The sequence below is a fragment of the Athalia rosae genome, chromosome 5, assembly GCF_917208135.1.
Source record: "Athalia rosae chromosome 5, iyAthRosa1.1, whole genome shotgun sequence".
Lineage (NCBI taxonomy): Eukaryota > Metazoa > Arthropoda > Insecta > Hymenoptera > Athaliidae > Athalia > Athalia rosae.
In genome coordinates, this window is record NC_064030.1 from 14083884 (window position 1) to 14108837 (window position 24954).

The following is a 24954-nucleotide window of genomic DNA, read 5'->3' on the forward strand; positions in this document are numbered from 1 at the left end:
CCGCATTCGCTACACAACCATCGCGATGGATACACCGTCTTCAAGGATATACCTATGAGTTATACGCTGTATTACTGTATCTCTACACCTTTACCAACACCGAACAGCTTTCACGATGTTCAAATGTTTTTGTGGTGGATACACGGATACGTGTACTACCTATCTACATTCGAACGCGATCAACGCTCCGTTGACCTCTGAATACGCATGTAATCCAGTTGGTATTTCGTATTCAACATTTCCTCCCCTCCCCCCCACGTCATTCTGCCAAGTTTCCAAGCATTTTTCATTCAACTTCGCTTTCGTTGAGCAGATTAGGTCGATGAACTTCCTTTTCTGACCTCTCGAAACGGTTACTGGATACGCGGAATCGCCGACTTTTACGGCTCTTTCCTACGACCAGGTGGTTCGCTTCAATTTCTGGCGATCCGTCGGCCGACTGCACTTACAAACCGATTGGTACGATCGATCTATTTGGAAGTTGGTGTTAAACATTTCTCTCCATCGTTTGCCAAGTAATCACTTCGCGTGCTCCACTCGACTTCACTTTCCTTCGGTTGGATTCGGTCCACGAACTTCGTTCGCCGATAAGTAAAGCCGATGATTTTGACGGCACGTTGCTTCTGACCAAGTGTGACTTCAATGTCAGACGTGGTTTGCTTCGATTTTGAGCGATTCGTTGGTAAACTGCACTTTCGATCCGTTTGCCGTCCTTTGGGACTTTGGACAGGTGAAGTACCTGATCTTGGCACTCTCCTTTTTTGACCTTCATGATCCAGTCGGCATTTTGTGTCGTGCAATTTGCTTTGTTTTCTAGTCAACTGCACTTTCGTGCGTTTGACTCAGGCGACGAGCATCCCGTTGGCAATTTTCTACCACTTGAGGACTCGCGTTTTTTCAAATTCTGGCACTTTTAATGCAACTTAGGACCCTACGGAGGAACCAGAGTTGCGAGATCTTCAATCGCGCGCGATGCTAGGCGAAAAAACTCGCGAAGCATTTTTCGAGCATTTTGATGGATTTTTTCGCAATCCTACGACGAGTGAAATACGTACGGGAACGAAAGTGAACGTGCAGAAAGTAGAATCTCTTTCATTTTCTCGTAAGCGAGGATCAACCATCGAAGAATCAATTTTCCAGAATTCCGTGCACACGCGGGACTAGGGGATGGGGGGAAAAATAAAAAGGGGCGAGCACATTCGACTCGAATCAAACGATGGAAGTGGGACAAGTGACGATTCCGCATGAAACAAATGTCGCGGAAATCCACACCTGATCGAACCGTCTAGTGATCGCGAATTTCTCGCTCCGAAAAGCAAAAAAGGTTCGTATATCTCGATCCGTTACAGTCGACGGTTTCGAGTACGTTAAGAAACAGCCGCGCGATGGGCTCGAAAAATACGTTCTTCAAATTTCGGAAGTTCCCTTCCGGGGTATTCTGAGCTGCGAAATGAATCGATCGATCCAACGAAGCTGTTGAGTTATCGCCCGCAGTTTTTTGCTCTGTACTCCGCACGCCGATGTTGGAGAAGCGAATAAGATCCATGAAAAAAGTCAATGAAGAGCTTTCGCGAAACAGGCGGTCGTATCTCTTCGTTTATTTTCGTGGGAGGTGAACATCGTTGACGCGGAGTAGAGCGGCCTTGATACCGATGAGTGAGAAATTGATTCCGTCGGATTTCGCGACCTCTGACCATCACCCGACTTACTTCGGCCGCAGGCGAAATCGACGCAAAAAACACTCTTTTCGTAATTGTTGATAAGGTCTCGTTGTTGTTATTTGTTATTTCCGCACACGCGCATTCGGATAACGTTATGCGAAATCGTACTCGACGGTATAACCTACCGATATACACACAGAGAGAGATATATACACACCGGGCACCCAACACCCATTAAACTGGATGACAGCTCTTTGTCGCTCAATTTGTTACCACTTAGCGACTCACAATAGATTAAAGTTACGCTTCACGCCTCCAACCAAATGACGCGTTCTCCGATTCTTCTCATTCCTTGTAGCGCAGTTTTTACCCGCATTTCGTTACGATTTTATACCATCTTTCCATTTCACTTTTTTCCATCTCATTCGCTCGTCATTAGCACTGCTAATTGTAATTATTCATTGCTCGTTCGGTTCCTTTCCGCTCACTTTCCGACTCCCTTCTCGCGACGCCGTTCAGATTCCGCGAAAAGGTCGTTGAAATTCCACCCGCCACCTACCCAAAAGCTTTCCATTCTTCGCGAAATCCCGCGTGTGTTTTCGCACCCCCCACCTTCCCTCCCTAAACAAAATTTTCGTCATCATCCATTTCAGAAAAAAATTAGCTCAACATTCGCCGGAATGACGGGGCTCTTTATTATTCCACATCCAGTAAAGAACGGGGCGCACGCGTGCGTGCACATGTGGTATACGAGTCACGTTTGATGAAGTTATCACTTTTGTTAGTCGCGGGGGTGGCCGTGGGTGGAAGGGCCCGGAACGGCAGGAAGGGAAGGACGGGGAACAGGGGGGGGGAGGGGGGAGGGGGGTTAATATATATATAAAAATTCCCCCCGTGCAGTCGGGTGCAATTGACGGCAGTGGCGGTAGACACTAGAGTCGTGACACGGTCGGAATACATTCGTTTTCCGTCCTTCTTTTTTTTTTTCTTCTCTTTTCTTTTCTTTTTTTTTTTCTTCGGATTCGTTCCTCCTTTTTTTCTCGTACGGGGCAGCGTGTGCGTACGCGTACGAGGTGCCGGTTACACGTATATACACACACGTTTCGACGCTCAATCTGACGGTGGTTGGCGGGGGGAGGGGGGAGGGGGGGAATGTGGCGGTGGTATAACCGGGGCGTTGGGGAGTCCCGGTTTTATGCGGAGGGAGTCCTTAGGGAGCCATCGGCATCGTTCGGAACGTCCTGACGCCTCGTACTCCGAGTTTAGGGAAGAGGAGAGTCCGGCAGGCAAGGATCTGGTCCGGGTCCCGGACTCTCCGTACCGCGCGTTTTGTTTCGTTACGTTGCGTTGCGTTTCGTTTCGTTCCGTTTCGTTAGGAGCTGGAAAATCCTGGGCGGGAAACAAGGAATGGGGAAAATCTAGAGGGGGAACGACCCGTGCGCTGTTGGAAATCCGGGGCGCCGAAGAAAAACTTTACAGAGGACCGAAACCCATTGAAATTGACGAACGGCCGCGCTCGGGAATTGTACTAAGAAGTTCGACGATCCGCAATTTCATCGAGTTTCCGCTCTTGATAAAAATGAATCTATGACGCGTTACCCGCATATTACGTCTCGCACTCGTAACGCGTTTTGTGTTTTTGGTTAGGTAATTGAGATGCGCAGCTGGCGGTTTATTACAGATAAGGCTTTTCAAAGCTCTGGCGTTTAACTGTACCCGTAACGTGTAATGAATTATTACATGTATAATACATAACGTACTTTGCGGAAGGGCGAAGTTTCGCGACACATGGAAAACTGAGGGAGGCAAACGGAGTAAGAAATTACAAGGACGGCCGTTGTCACTGTTATTGTTACCGTCGTTGACACGGCGACTGATGGAACTGAATTGTTCGCCATCTTGTTAAATTTTGGGAGGAAGGGGGGGGGGGGGGGGGGAATAAAAACGTCGTCGTTGTTCGCCGCGTCGAGGTTACGTTGGGAAATTGCTCATTACCAATAAATTTTGATTTTCTCTCGCGCGATCTGGATGGTGTAGATAACGCGATGTTTGCGAAAAGGGGCGATAAGGGGGGGGGGGGGGGGGGGGAGGTGGGAGGAATTTCGATTATGGGCGCAGAGGACGTTTTAGAGCCTCTGCATGATTACCTCGGCAACGTGTATATATATGTATATATGTATATATTCGCACAATTTCTATATTATGTGCGGCACATTGACGCGTACGATATAATGCGCCGTGTATTTTCACCAACGCTACTCATTAACGCGACACTTTCATTACGGTTAATTGATTTTGGCTATGGGAAATTTAATCTGCCGCTGTTCCTGCTACCGACGTAAACCCTATGAAGGGTCCACTGCAGCGCCGATCCCCCCCTTTGCTATCCCCCCCCTCCTCCCCTTTTTTTTTTCGTTGTACTGGTATTGACACCATGTTCGCAATATTTCATAATTTCTAAACTCTGGATTATGCCATGCAATTTTTAATGAGATACGAAAATTACCGTAATGAGAAACTCGACTCTTTTTAAATAGGAAAATAAAAAAAATGAATTGACATTCCAATTTTTTTGTTCCAGGATCTGGAACCCGAACCCCTGGATTGGTCGTGAAGGATTTCATCCCAACGGATATGTGTTTTTTTTTTTTTCTCTTCGAAACGGAAGGGGATATGAAATGTGGCTGGAAAATCGACGCTCGTCGTTCAGAATGTCTTCTTTCGAATTTTCTAAACGAAATAGATCGACCATGATCGAACTATATAAATCTTATACAATAATAAACGTCTGCGAATGGAAGGGGGAAGGCTGTTGCCCGAACCATCTGTCGAAATCACTTACATATGTACTATATATATATATATATATATATACATGTGTATATAAATGCAATTGTGTCTCTAGGTCAAACGAAATCTAACGGGGGGCGAAAAAGCAAAACTGAACCAGATTCGCCGCGGTCGCGCTCGGTCGATTGAAAAATAACTATTTCGCGAAATGAGACGAAGAAATCGCGAAATAGAAAAGGAAAAAATTCTGAGAAAGCTCAAAGTAGAAAGAAAGAGTACAAACGAGAGAATCGATTCGAGAGAAGTTTGAAAATTTGAAAATTGTATCGCGATAATCGAACGAGATTTGAAAGTTATCGGTATCGACGGACGGATTGCACAAAAGTATCGACGCATAAATATAAAAGAAAAGAAAAAAAAAAGACCAAAAAAAATGAAAAATCGTAAAAAAAAAATCAGCGAGAGAAACGTTCGAAATGTAAAATATTCGTGTATGTGCACAAAGAGATGCACAGATGGTTATGCTCGTACAATATAGAGTTGATACCTCGGCCGATATGCCGATACCAACAAATACCGCAGGTATGTATATATGCGGCAAAAGTATATAACCCACATACGTATATAGGTATGCAACCATATAACGTGGGGAAATGCATGCCCATCATATACGCACACATATATAGATATGTATATATATATCTATATCTGTACGAGCGTATATACGTAGCAAACTGAATTAATGCCCGTTGTAGATCACAACAGGAAGATAGTCGCGGTCACGAGTATCGGATGCTGTACTATTTATTACCCCCCAGTACCCCCTCTTTTTCCCCCCCTACGTCCCCGGCGCTCTACAACCTTTTTGTTTCCAATACCGCGATCGATCTCTAAATACGTCACTTCGCGTTCGTTCGTTCGTAGGATTATCCTCCTGCACATGTCACGCAAACTACCACCCCGATTCCCCCCCCCCACTCTTCCCCCATCCCCTCCTCCCCTCCTCCCCCCGAACTCTCGTCATTCTCCGGAGCGATATCACGTGTCACTTCGCGGAACGATGATAATTATCTGTTATTTTATTTCGATCCTTTTTTTTTGTTTCTTGAACAAAAAAAAAGACGAGAGAACAAAAAAGAAATTCTCTCACTCCGAGAGGACTTTGAAAGGAGAAACGAGGATAAGAAAAAGGACTATTTCAAGTCCGTCTTTTTTTCCTCTCTCTCTCTCTCTCTCTTCTTTACCCCCGTATCGTTTACGCGACGTCGGTTAGCACCCGATGTGAAAATAAGTTCGTTAAAAGTGAAGGAAAAAATTACGCCACCTCCGGATTCGAGCCGTGTGTCGTACACATATACGCGCGCACAAACACACGCACACGCGCTTCCATTTACTGCACACGGGGTTGTCGGGGTGTACGCGTATGCATCTCAGGTATGTAAATTTAGCGTAAATTTTGAGTGGCACACGTGCGCGTCGCGGTGGCACCAGGAAGAGGCGGCGGCGGTGGCGGCGGCAGTGCCGGAATGGCACGAGGTGGTATAGCAGCGGGTACGGGGGGGGGGGGGGGGAGGGGGGTTGGCGCTTTACCGAGGGAATGGAAAGCGAGGCAGCGATGGCGGGGGTCGGGGGGCGGGGGGGAGGGGGGGGGGGGCGAAGCGAAATTTGAATAATTAACTACACCCCAACTGCACACGTACCAACACCAACGTCTGAACTCTGGATCTTCGCGGAATAATGCCACGTATTTACCCTACATATGTATTTGTAAACATATCTGTACGTACGGGGGGTACACAAGCGCCAGGTGTATGTATGTACCTGTAAATATATATATATACGTATATATATGTACACCTAGGTTAAATCTACGTACAGATATACGTGTATATAACGCTGAAGTCGGAAGGTCGTTCGTTATCTAAGAAAGTGTTTACGATCCTCTTCTCGTCTCTTTACGTTATAAATTCCATTTATCTCGCCTTCTTCCCATTCTTTTCCTTATCCACCGTTTTCCCGCTCTACTTTCGTTCTCGTCGAAAAAAAACAAAAAGGGGGGAAAAGAAATGGAAAAAAAAAACAAAAGAAAAAAAACAAAACTTACGCGCGGAAGCCCAGAGGATCGTGTTATTGCACACGCGTGCGATCGCTAAGTGCATGCAACGTTATCGGAGAAGACGGTGTCAAAGGGAAAAGAAGAAGAAGAAAGAAAAAAAAAATGGCCGCCAGTCTACGTTTTCTTATCTGCGAAGAATAGAGGCGCGATAACTGCGGCGATTTTTTTCTCATTCGCTGATTTACTCTTTTTTTTATGTATGTACCCAAAATCCATATGCGCGCGATTCGAACCACCGGAACGGAAGTTGGAAAAAAAAAAAAAAAAGAAAAAAGCGACGAGTTTTTCCCCGGAGAAAAACTGAAGGGATCAGCGAGGATATTTGACACGTAAGTATATAAATACCCCATAAGTAACGCCACCGTAATGCCATGGAATAGTGGAGTGTAAAATTTTTGATGACAGCTGTTACGAAATTTTGGGTTGCAGAAATTGAGCAATAGGGGTTGCGATCGACGCAAGAATATTCCCCCCCCCCCCCCCCCCTCCCTCGGCAGGGTTCAGACTTCAAAGTTCTTTATGTGCATCCATTTTGTATTCGAACAGACGAAGCCGTTACCAATATGCGTACAAAATACACACCCATATGACGTCTATATATTTATTTATATTACATTTTTTTGTTCGGTGGGGGGGGGGGGGGGTCACCCCATGTATTTGTAATAAACAGAACGAATAATACCCGGGGCGTTTTTGGGCGTAATTTTGGGTGTTGGCTACCTAGCTACCCTATTGTAAAATTCGTATTCAACTCATAATGATAGTAGTAATAAAAAAAAAAAAAAAAAAAAAAAAAAAAAAAAAAAAAAAAAAACACATCCGTCGTTTCAACAGTCTGAAGTTCACCGCGCCGGTGAAACGTTCCATAGATTCCTACAAAGCGGGGGACAACGTCTGAATGAAAGAAAATTTTTTTTTTTTTTCTTCTCACTTTTAAGAAGAGAAAATGATACAAGAGTACAAAAAAAAATAATCCCAAGCCATACTGGATGGGGTAAGATGATTTTGTAAAAGAAAAAAAAAAGAAATTCGCGATGACGTAACTTTAGGATCCTCTCATTTTTTTTTCTATCTCTTTCTTTGGATACGTACAGTTGACGAAGAATGAATCGGTGATTGTCGCGAAGTTTCGTACGTAACCCTGAGCTGCACAGACGGAATTAAGCGAAAAGTTTGCGAAAATTTTGATGCAGGGTTCGGAAATGGGACCAGACACGGTGCGGAGCGACTCAACTCGCAACTCGACTCGACTCCACGGGGGTTGGCGGAGCTTCTTTTATATAAAATATGAGTATATATATATATATATATGTATGTATGTTGTACCGGTGTGTACAGTGTGCCGTATTGTAGCTTCGGATATAATTCGTGTGGTGAGAAGCGATGAGGAGAGGGAAAAGAGAGTAGAGTAGAGGAGGAGAAAAGAGGTACGGCTAGGTGGAATTGTTCGCATCGGCGAAAGCAGAAAAGGGGCGTATTGTTCTCGGAACGGTGGTGCACAATGTTGTGTCACGGTTCGCGCTACGCGATTCGAGCGAGTTCTTCCTTCGCTCGTGTAGCGTCGTCGAGAGGAGAGAGAGAAGAGGGCGCCGTTAACGCCCGCAGATTTACTACGATAATTCTCCGAGAGCCCGGCGATACCGAAGTTCACATTCGCCCTAATCCCTCATGGCCCGTACCCGGATCACTTTGATCTACCGGGTGTCAATTTCGGGGTCAATTTTTGCCCCACATAACCTACGAATCGCCCTCCCTCTCCCCACCGCTCGTCGACACGCGCTGTGCTACTTCGGCGGAATCTGGAAAAAGCAGATTTCGGAACGCGGTTTTTCTTTTTAATTTTTTAATTTTTTTTTCTTTAGAAAAATAGATTCAGGTACGGAACGCTTTCTGAAAATATGATTGGTTCGGAAAAACGGTAGGTTACGGTCTTTTCTTTTCTTCCAGTTTTCAAAAATGTGCTGCACATGGGGTAGGATCGTACGATCGTCGTCATATTTTCTAGGCTATGAAGTTGATTCGAACGTTTCTATATTCTGAAAAGTGAATATTAGCGTATAAAAAATTCCATCTGATCTTTCAACAATAAAAGACGAAATGCGGGGTAATTTTCTTGGCCGCTTTGTGCGGTACGGAAACCGGAAATAGCTGTAATATACATAAGGGCGATTCACGGATCCCTGGAATATATTGCAAATATCTTCTTTTTTTTTTTTTTCTTTACGCCCTAGTTTTTTTTTTTTTAGATTTATTCATAGAAGTCGCCTTCACCGGATCGTACAAGGTAGTTGGATGGGTATATCATTACACTAACAATAAGTCCGGTACAAAGGGAACAGATTTATTATTTAAAAGTGAATTTCCAACCCTAGTTTCATTTTTCTATTTTCTTTCCCTTTTTTTTTCTCCTTTTTTTATCTAATAATTTACCCTTTACATTCAGGTACCTATACAAACTCAACGATACGAAAGTTTTGTGCGTCACAAATTCCAATTTACGTGCTCTCAATCATTTTTCAAAATCGTTTCGATATTCCATGAATTTTATCTGAATGTTCGAAAAATTCCCATCGCAAAACATCGCTCAACGAATACCTGAACTAAAATCTATTAATTATTGTGAATATTTTTACACGGATATATGTAGTTGAAAAAAAAGGAAAATGGCCGCCGATTAAAATTGTCAAGAACGAGACGGCGAGACATCTTTTTTTCTCTGTCCTTCATTTTTGGAAATCTAGATAAGGACATTTATCATTTTTCGTCCGTGTAACGATCGTGTAACAATTCCCACGGTATACAGTAATTGACGAAAAACGAAGAAAACTAGAAGCATAGAAGGATACGTAATAAAAGTAAAAGACAAAAAGTGACACATTATGAAAGCGAGCATTAAACCATCTTTTCACGTTTTCTAGTTCTAATTTCTACGGTGAATTAGCTAGAAATGAAGTTGTTCAAATATTGTGACGTTGATCGCACCGCACGGCAGTTAAAAATTTTCCCAGCTCTTCTAATTACCTGATACGAAGCGGACAATTAATTTGAGGTTAGAACGCGTCGTAATATAATTTCGACCTATTAGGCCAAAAAAAGGGGGAACAAAAACGGGAAGAATGAAAGATTTTTATCTGAAAATTGTCAAACGGAATTGTCCAGACCGAGGAGACGGGGGCTAGAAATTTTTTTTCGAACGATCCAAACGAGCTTGAGTGAGTTTCAAACGCGGTGTTGAAAATTACTTTGACTGTTATATTCATATATGGGCATACGAACGTATTTATGGCGTTCCACATCGCGACCCTCGACGCCCTTAAACTTTACTTTTGAAGTCCTAACGACGTGATTCGATTCAGGAGGTGATTAGAGACATGGACAAGGAAATCCAAAGTAGGTTACGTTACACGTACCTATACCGATTTTCATGGTGGCAGGTGCTCCGGGCGATTTTTTTTTTTTTTTTTCTTTTTTTTTCTATTCGAACAGGAATTCGGGAACCTCGTACACGCGTACCCTATTCTTGGCGTATCAAATATCGACCAACCAATCATTGGATGGTTCAACGAAAAAATAAAAGAAACCACAAAAATGAATGAAAAAAGAGTTTTAAATCGAAAAAAAAAAAGGCAAAGAAAATCGTGGAATCAAATGCTTTTTTTCCCAGAGCACGAATATCGTTGGCGAATAAAACAATGTGCCACCAAAAAAATGAATGAATAGATAAAAAGTGGAAGAAAGAAAAAAAAAAAAATAGACAAAATGCAAAAAGGAAACGAATAAAAACATTCCCGATGTGTTTTCGTGTTTCGCTATACCCTTGCAATTAGCACGCCGTTATTTATGATGTTTACACACAGGGTGTATACGATTTTGTAAATTTGCATTTGCTGTGTGGTCTTGAACAATGTTTTCATTAACCGAATACACACCGGGAATTGTTCAATCAATTTGTTCATCCACACAGAATTTATAGTATACGGTGAAAAATTTCTGAAATAATTTTTTTTCCAATCCACGCGCGTGCACTCACGTTATACATAAATTTTCCGGAACGCGATGACCAGAGAATACAGTCTACAATTTTTTGGTTTCGAAATTTTTGTTCGAACCATTCGGGAAGTTTCTTTTCTCGTTTCTCCGCTTACTTTCGGAGGACACGGCCTTGTGCCGGAAATTTCTTGAACGTCCGAAAAATGAGGGTTACGTCCGTCTGGTTCGATGCTCTCGATATTACGTGTTTGTGGCCGGTAAACGTATGCGAGGGATGCAAAGTACGGACCGCAACGTTCATTCGTTGTTAAACAAGCGTCGGGACTAGTCGGAAAACAAGTGAGCTTACATTATGTAAAGTCCGTATATGTATGTGCTTACGTGCGGCGCATTTTCCTATGTATCCGTGTCTGTTCGTATGTGGGAGATGCATGTATCTTGATTTGTAAATAAATTTAGGAAAATAGCTTGCGCGGTGGTACGTGTACATTTCATTCCGGCGAAATCGGTAAATCGAGACCGTAAATTCTATTGGACATTTCAGGTGATCAAACAATTCATAATCGAACGATGATAATTAGCGGTAAATATATAGGCGCACACGTACGTCTACGTCTCTACGTGTACAGATGAAATCCGAATTCCAAAAATAAATAGATAAATTCTGTAACGGATGTAATTTCGTATTCGGAAAAAATCGACGCAAAAATTACACCCTCCTTTCCGCCTCCGCGTGGAATTTTTAAATACCTGCAATCCGCTCCCCGCAAACCTGATATTCCAATACATTCTTTTGTCGCAGAAATATTTTTGAATGTCGTAGGAAAAGGAAACAGTCGCAATTTCTGTTTACTGATCGGTCTGAAAACCGTTCGCAATTGGTATATCAGGTGAAAAAAAAAGTTATCCCCGAAATTGGGGGTGATTTTTTTATGCTTCAGTATTTGTTTCCAGGGTACCGAATAGGCGACCTGACGGATGGATCACACCGATCCTGTGGAATATCGATGCACGAATTGTGGAGAAAGAAAAAAAAAAATTTTTGTGACGTTCACACGATTTCGTGCAACACGTGTAAGTTGGTGTGCGTTCGAATGAAGATATTTATAGAAGCGGGTTGTAGGGATTTTATGTGCCCTGCGCCCATACCATGTACGGTATATGTTTTGTGTAGTACATAGTAAAGGCAGTAGCACTCTGGATTTTGGTTGACATTCTGGCGCCCGTGCGGATCTCGCCATTACGCCGATTGAAACCTCGAACACGCTCCATTTTAATCTCTCCCTCTACCGCCGCCCCAGAATCCTCCGTTCCCTTGACTCCTGGTCTCTACTTTCTACGCTTTTTCTCGCATTTCCTTTTTACTTTCTTTCATTTTTCATTTTTCATTTTTCATTTCCCTCACATTGTCGCCGTCGTCGTCGTCGTCGTCGTTTTCCTCACTACGACCGAGAGTAGGAAAGATAGGTTAGAAACGAAATGTACCTGTGCATTAGGACTTTTTCCTCAAACTTTTTTCTATTCTTCTCATTCTTTCTTTTTAACGTACCGTACAACAGCAGAAATGTGAAAGTCGTAGAGTAATGCGAATACATATAATATATATAAGGCATTTTACGACAAATCATCGATGTTTGACTTTTTTCTAACCTCAAAATCATTTTTCTCTCCTCCATTTCTACATATTCCAAAATGGCGGAGAGATTCCCGAAAGTTTGAAACACCTATTCCAGATCAAAATCGTTTTTCTTTGAAATTACGATTATATTTTTCTTCTTTATTTTCCATTTCATTACATCATATCCGAACTGAGAGTGAGAAAATGAGATACTGAAGACTAGGAGAGAAAAATGAAAGGAAAAAGAAAAAAAAAACTATTCGGCAGGAATTTGACACAGAAAACTTTCCGAACACTGCAGTGTACCATATACATATAATATATATGGTACGTCAACAGCAGCATATCATTCCCTAAGTGCTGCAGTTTTCTAAGCCGGCTTGCAACGAAGAGGCTGCAGCAGCATACAGCACACGGCACTTTTTCCTTTCTTCTCCGCAGTTTTTTTCTTCCCTTTATTTTTCTAAACTTTATTTTTTTTTGCTTCGCATCATTTTTCAGTAGCTTTTCTTTTCGTCATTTTCATTTCATTTATTTTTCCCCTCATCTTTCTTAGCAACTATGTATATAGCAAGTTTTTTTCCCATGTAACGTAACGCACGGTAAAGCCCGAAAATGAAAAAAAAACAAAAAAAAACAAAAGGAAAGAAGTATGTGCTCTGAAAAAGAGGTTAAAGTTGAACATACGCGAATCAAAATGAAACGTGGAAGAATTTTCTTTTCCGTCCATTCGGTTTCCAACTGTACGTGATCTGAAATGAAGTGATACAGTATCGAAGCAGATCCCCGTATACGACCGTGGGTAATTATTGAGATTTCTAATTATACGGTCGGACTGAAACGAGACGTGGAAAAAGTAAAAGTTCAGAAACAAATTTATATCCGTGAGATAAATTTTGCGTACAGGTTACGTCTACCTGCGGTACACTAACTGACGCGAAGTGGAAACATATTTACGGACGAACGCCGCCGAGGCAGAACTCTCGGGGGCAGATAGTATCCCGAAAGATTTAAGGGGTCAACGTTACAATTAGCGATGTTTAGAAGGAAATTACGAGGCAGTTTATCTCTCCTACCTACTTACAGCGTTCCCCCTTCCTCCTAACTTCTCCTCTGTTTTCTTAGTTGTTTTTTTTTCCCATTTCTTTTTCTGGTTTTTTTTTTTGTTTTTTTTTTTTTTACTTTTTCTCGCTCTACTTATACGACCTCCCGCGTTCCAGTTGAATCTCACAATACGCCTCCCCTTCGCTATTCATCGCTCACGCTGTTCGAAAATACAAAAATATCGATACAAGAATTTTCACTCCTCATTATACCGACGAGTTGACAATATCTTGACTTTTTACTCTATTGGAATTTTGAAGCTCGGTCAAAAAATCGATGACGAGTTGAGCGGAGCGAAAGATAAAGAAGAATCAAGAGCTTTGAAAAAATCTGCTAGTTGGAGCGAAAAAAAACCTAGAAGTTGAAGAAAAGACTTAGCTTCTGTTCTTTCCAGACATCCTGCGAGCGTCGTTTTTCAAAGTGAAACAGAATTCATGAAAATCGATTTCAAAAAAAGGAGGAGAAAAAGAAGACTACGGAGTTCGGAAAAGTTATTCGTAAATTTTTTCAATATCTTCTGATTTTTCTCAGCAATTGCGCTTTGTCGTTTTTTTTTTTTTTTTTATAGCAGGATCCTGCAAGGTTCGTCCTTTTTTTTCAGCTTTTTCCCGCAGGACTGTAACCCCCATCCTTTTTCCGGGCTCGCTCGCGTTGCGCCATCAACAACTAGTATAAGTAATACCTACCTATCCTCTTATTGGAGTTTTCATGGTATACAGGGAGACGAAAAGACGAGGGGTCGCGGGGGTGCGAAGGGGTTGGACGGGTGGGTGGATACTTTGCTATTTCATCCTCAAAAACTCACTTCACGTACCACTTGGGCTTCACGAGCTGTGAGTATCACTGCGAACTCGAATTTTCCCTTATATACCTCAACGTCGTCCCCATCTGCTTTTCAGTTTCTATCTCACTCCATTTCCAGTCTCTATCTCATTCTCTTTCTCGATACTACAGATTCCTCCCTTGTCGATATGGTCATTTTTTTTTTTTTCTTCTTTAAATGGAGTAATTTGCTACGAATTTCTCGTATTATTTCACAGCGCGTTGAATCCTCATTTCGGATCCACCCAAAAACAGAAGGGAGAATTTTCAAAAATTGGACAAAAAAAAAGATAAAGAAAAAATAGACCACTTGACCGTAGAGATGGATGAAAAGTGCAGTATATAGGGGGTTTTTATATCGGCCCCCTTTGTTTTACGTTATTCACGTGTTTGAGCGATGGGTGGGTCGATTCGAACTATATGTTATACGTACGTATTTTATGTATAATACAGAGTTGTGTAAACGATAGCGATAACAACGACGTCCGCCCGTCGGCCCGTCTGTTTGAATAGAACGTCATGTAATACTATACGTTACGCATAATATCCATGTATCATACATATGTGTCAGTATTTGTTTGCTATTCTGATACCGAATATAATACGCCAATTATGTATGTTATTATTTTACCCAACTCTGCGTTTCTCCGAATTACTAATCATAATTAAAATATTGTTCTCGTACAGGGTGTACCAAAATTACTCACAATCGCTGTGAGAAGTGCTAGGGGATGCAATTCTGAGATGCAAGGTTTTTTTTTGCCTTTTTTCACCTGACGAAGAGGTAACGAGACATTCGACAAATAAGAGATGGGCAGATCGGGCACTGCGTCGGCTCGTTCGCGCCGGTGAGATGGCGGCAAATTTGAATTTGTCCGAATCGCCCTCCTGATTGGCTCTCTTTTTTTGTCAAATATCGCGCCACCTGTTCGTCAGGTGCGAAAACACGAAAGGACTTCTCGTCTCAGAATCGCATCCCCTAGCCACTCTCACATCCGGTGAGAGTAATTTTGGGATACCGTGTGTAGAAACGTTGCACCAGCGACGCGCAAATTCGAAATATATGACGGCCCTGATGTGCCACAGGGTCGTTACTACCGCGGGATAATTGTTTGTGAAGAATCGAAAACTGGGGAAGAATTTGACGAAAAAATAGACACGCATCGGCGGTCGTTCGAACGTGTAACCGGCGCACCGTGACGCGTGTCGAAACGAATTTCATACCGTATGTTTGCTTTACACTTGAACTACGTCTTGGAAAATTGTCTCCAATTTTTTTTTTCCGCACGTCAGATTTTTTTATGGACTCCGAAGACACACCTCAAACTACGATATGTTCAGTAGCGATCAGGACAATTGATTTCGATTTTTGCAAAATTTGCATTCGATGAATTTCGAGAACGAGAGAAAAAAATCGAGAAATGAAGAGGAAAAAAGAGAAAATATGAAATCGCAGATGAATTCGAAGATATAAAGTAGAGCGATGAAAATATGTGCGTCGATGATGCATATTACGTACATATATGGTTAGATGAAAAACAAAACAATTTTATAGAAATACCTTATCTTCGCTTCTTTGTTTTATTTATTCATTATTTATTCACTTTTTTTACTTCGTTGGTTTGACTCCCAATTCGTCTCTTATTCGACTCTTGTACCCAGGGGAATTTTACCTCCTATGCGCGTTCTACTTTTCCTTTTTTTTCCCTTTTTTCCCTTTTTACCTGATCCATGCGAAAATTCGCAGGGTATGAATTGATCGATACAGTACATATGTATGTACGCTTATGTACTGAAAAACGAACGCACTTATACATATACAAAAACTATACAAATAATTTCGAGCTCGCAAAACGATACAAAAATATCAGTCGCAATTCCAATAGCCGATCTGATGAGAGAAAGTTTTTCTCAATTCCAGAATGAGGTTAGGTTGAGTTCGCCATCACTTTTTCGAGTGATCGATTCCAGCTGAAAACAAATGAGCTGATGGCTTTCTCATCTCGTTATAAATTTTCTGAATTCCGCACGAGAAATAAAAAAAGAAGAGAGATAAAAATTATGCGAATATCCGATCGAATGACTTCTGATTCCTCTTCAATAGCGCACCGACTATATGGGTGCCACGGTCGCAGTGGGCGTGAAATTTTAGAGGTTATGAAAGGGGTATTTCAGTCTAGTTAGGGGTTAATAATTGGGTCGCAATGGCCGAGCGAAGCTTTGCACCAGATCGTTACTGTATCCGAATCTGCGTGACGTTGAAAAAGTTGTATAAGAAAAACGAGGGTGTCGGGGTATCGAGTGTTCCGTTTTCCACCGTGGTACGATGGGTACGTACATAGGTGGCACGGATCGGGGACGGTGCAATTGTTTAGAAATAATGGGCGATGGCTACGTGCCAATCGACACCACTATTGGGACTTTGTAGCGGAATTTTCGAGCTACCGACATTCAAGCGCACACCGTGATACAAAACAAAGGAAAATCGAAACGTGAAATGTAAAATACTCCCGTGCAATCGCTGATGCTCATTCGTTCCACATTTTCAGTGATTTTGGAAATCTATAGCTAAATCTACAAACAAACGTATAGGTATATGTATACCCCACATATGAATGCAGATACCTAGCATTAATACACTATTCACAGGAATTAGCGGGCCACTCTGTCTTAGCTCTAAAAAACACCCAATTTTGGAACCTCATAACTGCCCGAAAAATCGGAGTGAATAGTCGAGAGCAGGGCTTGTTGGAACTTGGAGCTTGACTTTTCAGAAGCTTTTAGCCGATTTGGATAATGTGTTGTTGCTCACGAATGAAACTCTCCAAATTCGACTCATGTCGGAAACACGGAGTGAAGTTTTGAATTCAAAAAAGTGCACCGAGAGTCTGAGTTGTATTCGAATATTTTCGATGTCATTTCAGAGTTTTGATTATCGAAAATTTTGAGTTTTTGAATTTTGAGTTTTGGAAATTTTGAGTTTTGGAAACTTCAAAGTTACGAAAATCGAAAGGTTCGAAGTTCCGATCCGAATCGATATTGACAAAATTCGGTACGAAGAAACAATCAACTTCGTGTGATTCTGACAATATTCGGGGTGACATCTATGCAATTCGAGGCAGTTTTGACGACATTTGGTGCGGCTGCAACAGAATTGGAAAAATTCCGACTTGATTCGTGGCAATCCTGGCATGATCGGGTGCGATTTCAACGACGTTCGACGAGCTTCGATGGAATTCGAGGTGATTTTGACGCAATCGGGTCGATTTCGACAGAATTTGATGCGATTCTGACGAAATTCTGTGCGATTTGACGAATTTCAGATCAAATTTGGAGCATTTTGGGTTGATTTCGACGGAATTGAAGACGATTCCGATGGAATGAGGAGCAAATCCTCGAAGACTTGGAATTTCCGCAATTCTGGAAACTCGAGTTTCATAAGACTTGAAATTCTCAAAACTCAAAATTCTTAAGAACTCAAAATTCCAAAACTCAAAATTTTCGAAACTCAAAATTTATAAAACTCAAAATTCCTAAACTCAAAATTCCAAAACTCAAAATTTTCAAAACTCCAAGGTCTAGAACTCCGAATTTTCAAAACTCAAAATTCAAAAACTCAAAATTTTCAAAACATAAAAATTCTCAAAATTAGAAAACTCAAAATTTCAGAACTTGAAATCTTCAAAACTTATAATTTCCGAAGCCTCAATTTCCAAATTTCAAATTTCCGAATTTCGGAAATTCGAAACTAAGAATGTCAAACTTTCTTATTCCAAACTCTGAAATTTCGAGCAGTCAAAATTTCAAACTTCGAAATTCCGTAATTTCGAATCCCCAAAACTATCAGAACCCGGAACTTTGAACCTTGATAAATTTTGCAATCAGTATCTTTCCAAACATACCAACACATACACACATACACCTCCTGAGACTGCGTGCCGGAAACGTTCATGGCGTCAAGAAATACCATCGAATTGACAAAACATGAGTTTCTGCTCTCTGGTGAGCACAAAATGTATGCACGCCCAAATTATCCTTAGTCCTAGCTTCCGCATCGAAATGCAAAGGGTCGCATTCAAAAATTAGCCGAGCTTCCAAAATTCAGCTCAGGTCAACGGTAATACTGCAATAGAGTTTTTGAAAGTCGAAGAATGAAAAATGATTTCAAAAACCCTTGATACCATGAGTGGTTCGGTAAGTATTCGATCAAAAATCTACGGACCATGATTCTCGTAGCACCGCATAATTCATGCAAAAAAATTGTACCAAACATTGAGGAAACGTGATTTTCAGTCGATACTCCAAACTCTGAAATATCATCGAAGAAATTCGAGTACAACAACTCAGACTTCCAGTGCACCTTCTCAAAGTCAAAAATTCACTCCGTGTTTCTGACATGAGTCGAATCAGGAGGGTCTCACTCGTGAGCAACAACACATCATCTAAATCGACTCAAAGCTTCCGAAAAGTCAAGCTCCAAGTTCCGACATGCTCGGCTCTCGACTCTTTACCCCGATTTTTTCAGCAGTCGGAAATTTCCAAAATCGGGTGTTTTTTGGAGCCAAAACAGAGTGGCTCGCTAATTTTCGTGCGTAGTGTATAATCTGACTACAGCAAATCTGACCAGGCGTCAATGCTGGCTACGTACGAATTCACCGGGACAGCAAAGCAAAAAGTGAAAAAATCTCTCAAACAATGTTTTAGCATTTTTTTCCACATCTTGATAGAGTTTCGGGGACGTTGTGAAATTCACGACGAACAAGGCGTACAAAAATTGTGACCGAGGTGTATCAAGCGGTCGGGTAGATTTTGGCGTATTTCCGATCACGCGCGTTTCGCATCAGGAGTGCAATAAATCTATCTTGCCGTAACGTGTACCGCACACGTGGAATCCACTCGTTTCCCCCCTTTGGGTGTTCGATTCTTGATGCACACGATATTCGCCCGATGGTAGTGGAACGAATTGCTCGCCCGAAGGTTCGATTTCTAGGTAAAACGATACCGTTTCTTGACCCGGACAAATCGCGAATGAAACCAACTTCCCCCATATATACATATATACATACATTGCAAATCTCTATGTGCGGTAAATATACATACAATAAAGTACATATGTACCTGTTACGTGGCCCGCAGGTACCCCCGTATGTGCATGTGCGCTACCTCGAGGTTCCGACTGCATATGGATGGTTCGTATATATAAAATGCAGTGTACATATACATACCGAACGTGAATATACAAAGTGGCATTGGAACGGGCCGAAGAGAAAATGCCTACAATATTCACTTCTTTTTTTTTTCCTCTTTCACCCGAACATTCGCATGTTCTGGGTAGGCCCGGTGTAAAAAGATTCGAAAAAAATAGCGAGCGCGTTTCGAATTTCAAATGAAATCTGCAAACCGTTACGTTATTTTCACATTTTATTCATTTCTCCGAATTCCGCATACCTTGATCGAAAATAGAAAAATGAAAAGATTTTTTCGAAGTTTTTCGGCAACAGGGACAACGAAAAGGATCGTAGGGGATTTTTTCACGCTCGGGAATGTACCAGTTTCTCTCGTCTCGATTATACAAGAATTTCGTTTCGAAAAACTAATGATACGATTTTCAGATAGAATTTTCAGAATCCTAAGGGGATTGTCGTATGAACGGTGAATAGACACATATTTTCCCTACACCTAGGTCGGTTTCGTATAGATACGTATAAAAATATAAGTGCAATAAATGAGCTGGTCGTGCGTCAAGTTTTACAATCCAATTAGAGACTGGATGTCGTATTAATTATAGTTTTATAGGTAATAATTATATCGACAGTTTTATCATTTCCGACTTCAACGTAATTATAATACACGTATAATTTCACCGTGCCCACGTTCCATGGGGTAACGTGGAAAAAAAAATTCCAAAAATATATCACCGAATCGGATTTCATTTACATATGTGAACATACTCGACCTCTTTACTGCGACTTATAAATATTATATAAATCTTCGAAGATGTTAGGAAACATTGATCATCCGTAGAGACGAGAAAAAAAAAAAAAAATTGAAAATTCTTTTAGCTCAAAAAGTGTATGCTCGGAATCCAAAAAATTCGTAAGTCTTTTTTTTTCAGTTTTCCGACCGATTTGATTTATTTCTTTTTCCACATCGCCGAGAATCACTGTCATCGAAGAAGGTCGTTAAAAAAATCGTCAGAATTCGCGCCGAGAAAAAAGAAAACGTAAATCAATTCGCTAATTACGATGCGAAATTGGATACAAATGTAAGAATTGTTATCGGCTAATCACGGGTATTAACAGCAGACAAATGCGAGGGAAGCGTATCTACAGAGTTTTGTAACGGAGAGAAAAAAAAATTCCGGATAAATTGAGGAGGCAGCGGGGAAAAAAGCGGAAAAAAAAAACAGGGTGTGTAATAAAATTCGCGCATACGTGGTACACGTTGCAGTGCGTTATGTACAATTATTGTAGATAATGAATATGTATTATCCGCGAATGTGTGACAAGAGGCTATAAACGTCACTTTAGTGTCATTCCAAATGTCGCTCGATAGCGCGAACACTCGTAATTACGTAAATAATATACAATAAGTACATATCTCTACATATATATACATATATATTAAATTACACTTGTACGAACTTTTGAATTTTGCACGGAGAAATTTTACGCCCAATATATATGTGTGCAATGCAGTACGTATCATATTCGTGCGTGGCTTTTGATGCGACAGGTCGATGATTTAGCGAGAATAAAAATGGCGCAAAAAATGGAAAAAAATTTTTCTTACGTTTCGATTCAACAACTCGTGAAATCGAAGTCGTTCGGTGCAGGAATTTCGCGTGGTGCGCATGCGAACAGAAATGAGAAGAGAGAGAAAAAAAAAAAAGAAGAAAATCTGACAAAGGGACGCGGAAAACTTGAAATATCCTCCTGATGGAGACGAACGACGAATGAAACGGGCTTCGCATGCGAGTGAACAGTTTTGGAAAGGAAAACGCCGACGAGAAAAAAAAAAAAAAAAATTACAAATAAAATTAAAAAAAAATTCGCGATTTACTTATCAATAACGATCATTAACGAGATACGTAGCGTACATATGTACGTTACACGAATACAAGTGATATACGTAAAACCCCGTGCGCGTTGCACGAGAAAATTTTATAACACACCCGTGGATTTTTCCTCGCCACCATTAGCCGCAATTACGACACTGTATAACTTCGCTCCGTACACACATATACGCGCGTACGTGTGTGTGTGCGCTGCGGCCGAACGAATTCTATGTATATACTTATACACATATATTATTAAACACGTGAGTCACGCGATTCAAGAGTCATTCTTACATAGTTATACACGACCTGCATCACCGCCCGACGTAATATCCTTCGTACATGTATCGAGTGCACAACTACTCGTGCACACGTGTGTACACACGTGTATACCTACTCATGCAGATTATTGTACGATAGACATAAATATTTCCGTCACCTATTAATAGAAATTCAACGCGAAATAATTATCATCGGATCACACGAGCGCGGAATTAAATGACTAAGAAGAGAAAAGAACCACATCCGCTCGATACGAAAATTATAATCATCGAACGCACGCTCCATCGGCACTTCCGGTTCCTATGCGAAAAATCGTTCGTTTCATTCGTTGAGAAAAAAAAAAATAAGATGAGATCCAAGAATACTTTTTTTTAGGTTTCGGTTTCTGCGTCGATTTTCGGATATGTGTTTGAAAGTTATGTTGCGATATGAATCGTTTTCAAAAAAATCAAGTTTTTGGAAAAGCGAAAAAAATTAGTCGCGCGGACCGTCGGCGTACGGTGGAATTGATTCGAAATTACGTGTAACCTTGTCAAAATTGTAGCGTGAGGTTCTTTGCGGTTTTGACCTTACATTTCGCTATCTGATATGCGCGTGGGTTACGTTAAGATACGTATGTGTACGCTGTGCGTATACTATGCGATAACATGTGCGACGCGAAGGCGATGACGCGACCTCAGCGGAGTACTGTACGATGCGTTGTCTTTTTTAGAAGCGCCGACATCAGACCGATTATGAGTCACATATTTATCTCTTACGTTAAACCGATCAACTGTACGTATCACACACATATATATATATATGTAACATATGAGCGATTTACATACGTCCTCATGTACGAGAGATCTACTGCGATACGATCGTTATAGGTACACGTACTGTACACATTATTCATCGCGCAACTTACTTATCCATCGCCTCCCCCCCTCCCGCAGGATAATTTCCGCGTGGCAATTTTCATCGAGGAGGACGCGTGAAAATTGAAATCGTAAAACACGAAAGTGGAGATATCTTTTTTATCCGCTCGTTTTCGGACTTCGGCAAATTTTATCGGCAAAATATCGCCGCAGGTCACAACATGGAATACGGAATGGAAGAAGATTTTGAAAAAAAAAAAAAGTACGTACGAAATAGAAGAAACGCGTGATCATATAAAACGTATGCGTAACGAGAGAACGGCGAGAAGAGGGTAGAAAATGAAAATAAAATTTGAAGCAGAAAAACGATTCGAAAAAAAAAAAACAGAAAAAAAAAAAAGGATCGAAAAAATTGAACAAAGGACAGGTGAGACTACGCGCCCGGCGAAGACGTATAAAACAGGTATTACAAGATGATGCGGAGAATACAACTCGGGTACCCACATATGTATACCTGTATGCATACAGAGGATATTACCTACGCGGGCGTATATATGTACGGCGGACTCTTCTGTTTCATATACATGCGTACGTACGTAACGTACGTACGGGAGCGACGCATGGGAGAAAGAGAGAGAAAAAGTGTGGGGGGAAACAAAAAATAGAAAATAAATGAAAAAAAAATGAATAAAATCAACGATCGCAGGCTATAAAGCTAGTCGATACATATACACATATATACTATACTCGTACATACATATACACGCATATAGGCACCTGCAACGTTGCGACTGCACCAGCTACCGTACATAACTTGCTGTATGTGCAACGTATCGTTAATATATCCTTCTACCTTACGCCGTACGTATAATGCACACGTGCATTATACGATACATATATATATATGTATATATATATACATGAGGTATATTAGGTATCGTTTTCCTCACATAATTCGTCCAGCTAACTAATTTTCGTCGCAAGGACCTCGCAGGCTCACGGATACCTCACTGCACATCGGGCGACGAAATTGCGCACCTGTATCAGTCGCTGGACGTCCTTTGTTTTTGTTTTTGTTTTTTTTCTTTTCTTTTACCTTCTTTACCGTCCGTCGATCCCCCCTCCCCCCCCCCTCCCCCACTCCTTACGAATAATTGAGCATCGAACGTCGGTGTGTTTTAAATAAGACCACCGGAAGAAAAGAATCGACGATCGCAGATTGTACATACGAGAGCGGAACAACCAAAGATCAAGAACGGAAATATTCGCCTTTCGGATACGACGGAATTTTCGCAGCACGCTGCAAATCGTGGATCGGTTTTCGCGGGGTTCGGAGTCAACTGCAGCTGACCACTTCTCCCGTCCGTTGAGACGGGTGGTGCGCGTTCGCCGGTTGGGTACGTAAAATACGAAAGTAAGGTAAGGCTCACGTATGCGAAGGAAGAGACTAAGTAAGTGATTTTCTGACGCGGTGTGTTTGAGAATGGTAGGGAAAAAAGCAAAGCGAAGACGGCAGCGAGCGAGCGAGCGAGCGAGCGAGGCAATCACCGGTGTTCGAACGATGTGCGGTACCTACACGCAGCTCACCTCTACACCGACCCACGTACGGCCCGGTCTCGCCTCGACGTCGCGACGCCCGGCTCGGCTCTGAAGTCTGAGATTACATTGTAGTATCGAACGTTACACTAAACTAAATCCTCCGTGTGCCGGTCGTGAGGTACGTATGGTACCCGCGTACATATGTACACGCGTCACATATGTAACGAAGTAAATACATACGTACGTATACACGCCCGTGAGGTACAACACGGCGTTGTACACCCTCAAAGCTACACGACCTCCGCGAGTTCTGGCCCGATGCGGGGCGTGCCACCTTCGTGTAAAGGTATTTATGTACTGTATATACCGCGATGTAGTCGATGTGTATGTATATATATATATATATATATATGTTTATGATACATATATGTATAGAACTATATGTATGTGGCGTACAATCAGCCATTGAACTGCTGCCGCCGTTGCAGCAGCACACCTGAGGACTGTGCTATAGGCACACGTTTTAATACACCGCGGGTTTCACTCGAGATATTTATTTGGAAAACTGAAAAAAATTTTCTTTCGATTTTTTTTTCTTGTTTCGTAACCTCATTCTACAAATTGCGTACATGTCGCTGAAATTAATACTCCGGTGTTTACCATCCCTCAGAATTTTTCAAAATTTGGTGTAAAAAAAAAGTTTACCGGGATTGGAGAATTTTCTAGATTTTGATTCTGATTTTGCGCAGAGAAAGGATATTCTTTGATTAAAATGTTTTCGGAAACTTTCAGGAAGGAACTTTAACCAGATTGATGTTGGTACACCTGACCTGTATACCTGTACACCTGACCTAACCTGTAACTACATAGAACTTCTGGAATCAATTCTTGAAAAAAAACGATTTTGAACTATTAGAAAATTCTATGATATTCCCCGAAGATTGGAGCAACTTTTCGAGAGCGAGTTCGACGGTCCGATGTCCTCGGTTTCCAAAATATTTGGAATGAAAAAACGTGAAAAACGCGATAGGAGGTATGCGCGGATCGAAAGTCGGCTGTAATTCAGTATCCGGCTGGCGCTGCGCGTCGTGCTGCAGTTGATGTATACGTATAGTTAG

The 24954-nt window shown here is 41.5% G+C and overlaps 1 protein-coding gene across 1 annotated transcript in view; it reads right to left on the reverse strand.

Moving 5' to 3' along the window:
• The window catches only part of LOC105684361 (latrophilin Cirl), a 108264-nt gene that overhangs the window by 77903 nt on the left and 5407 nt on the right, over window positions 1-24954 (reverse strand). The window lies entirely within an intron of this gene.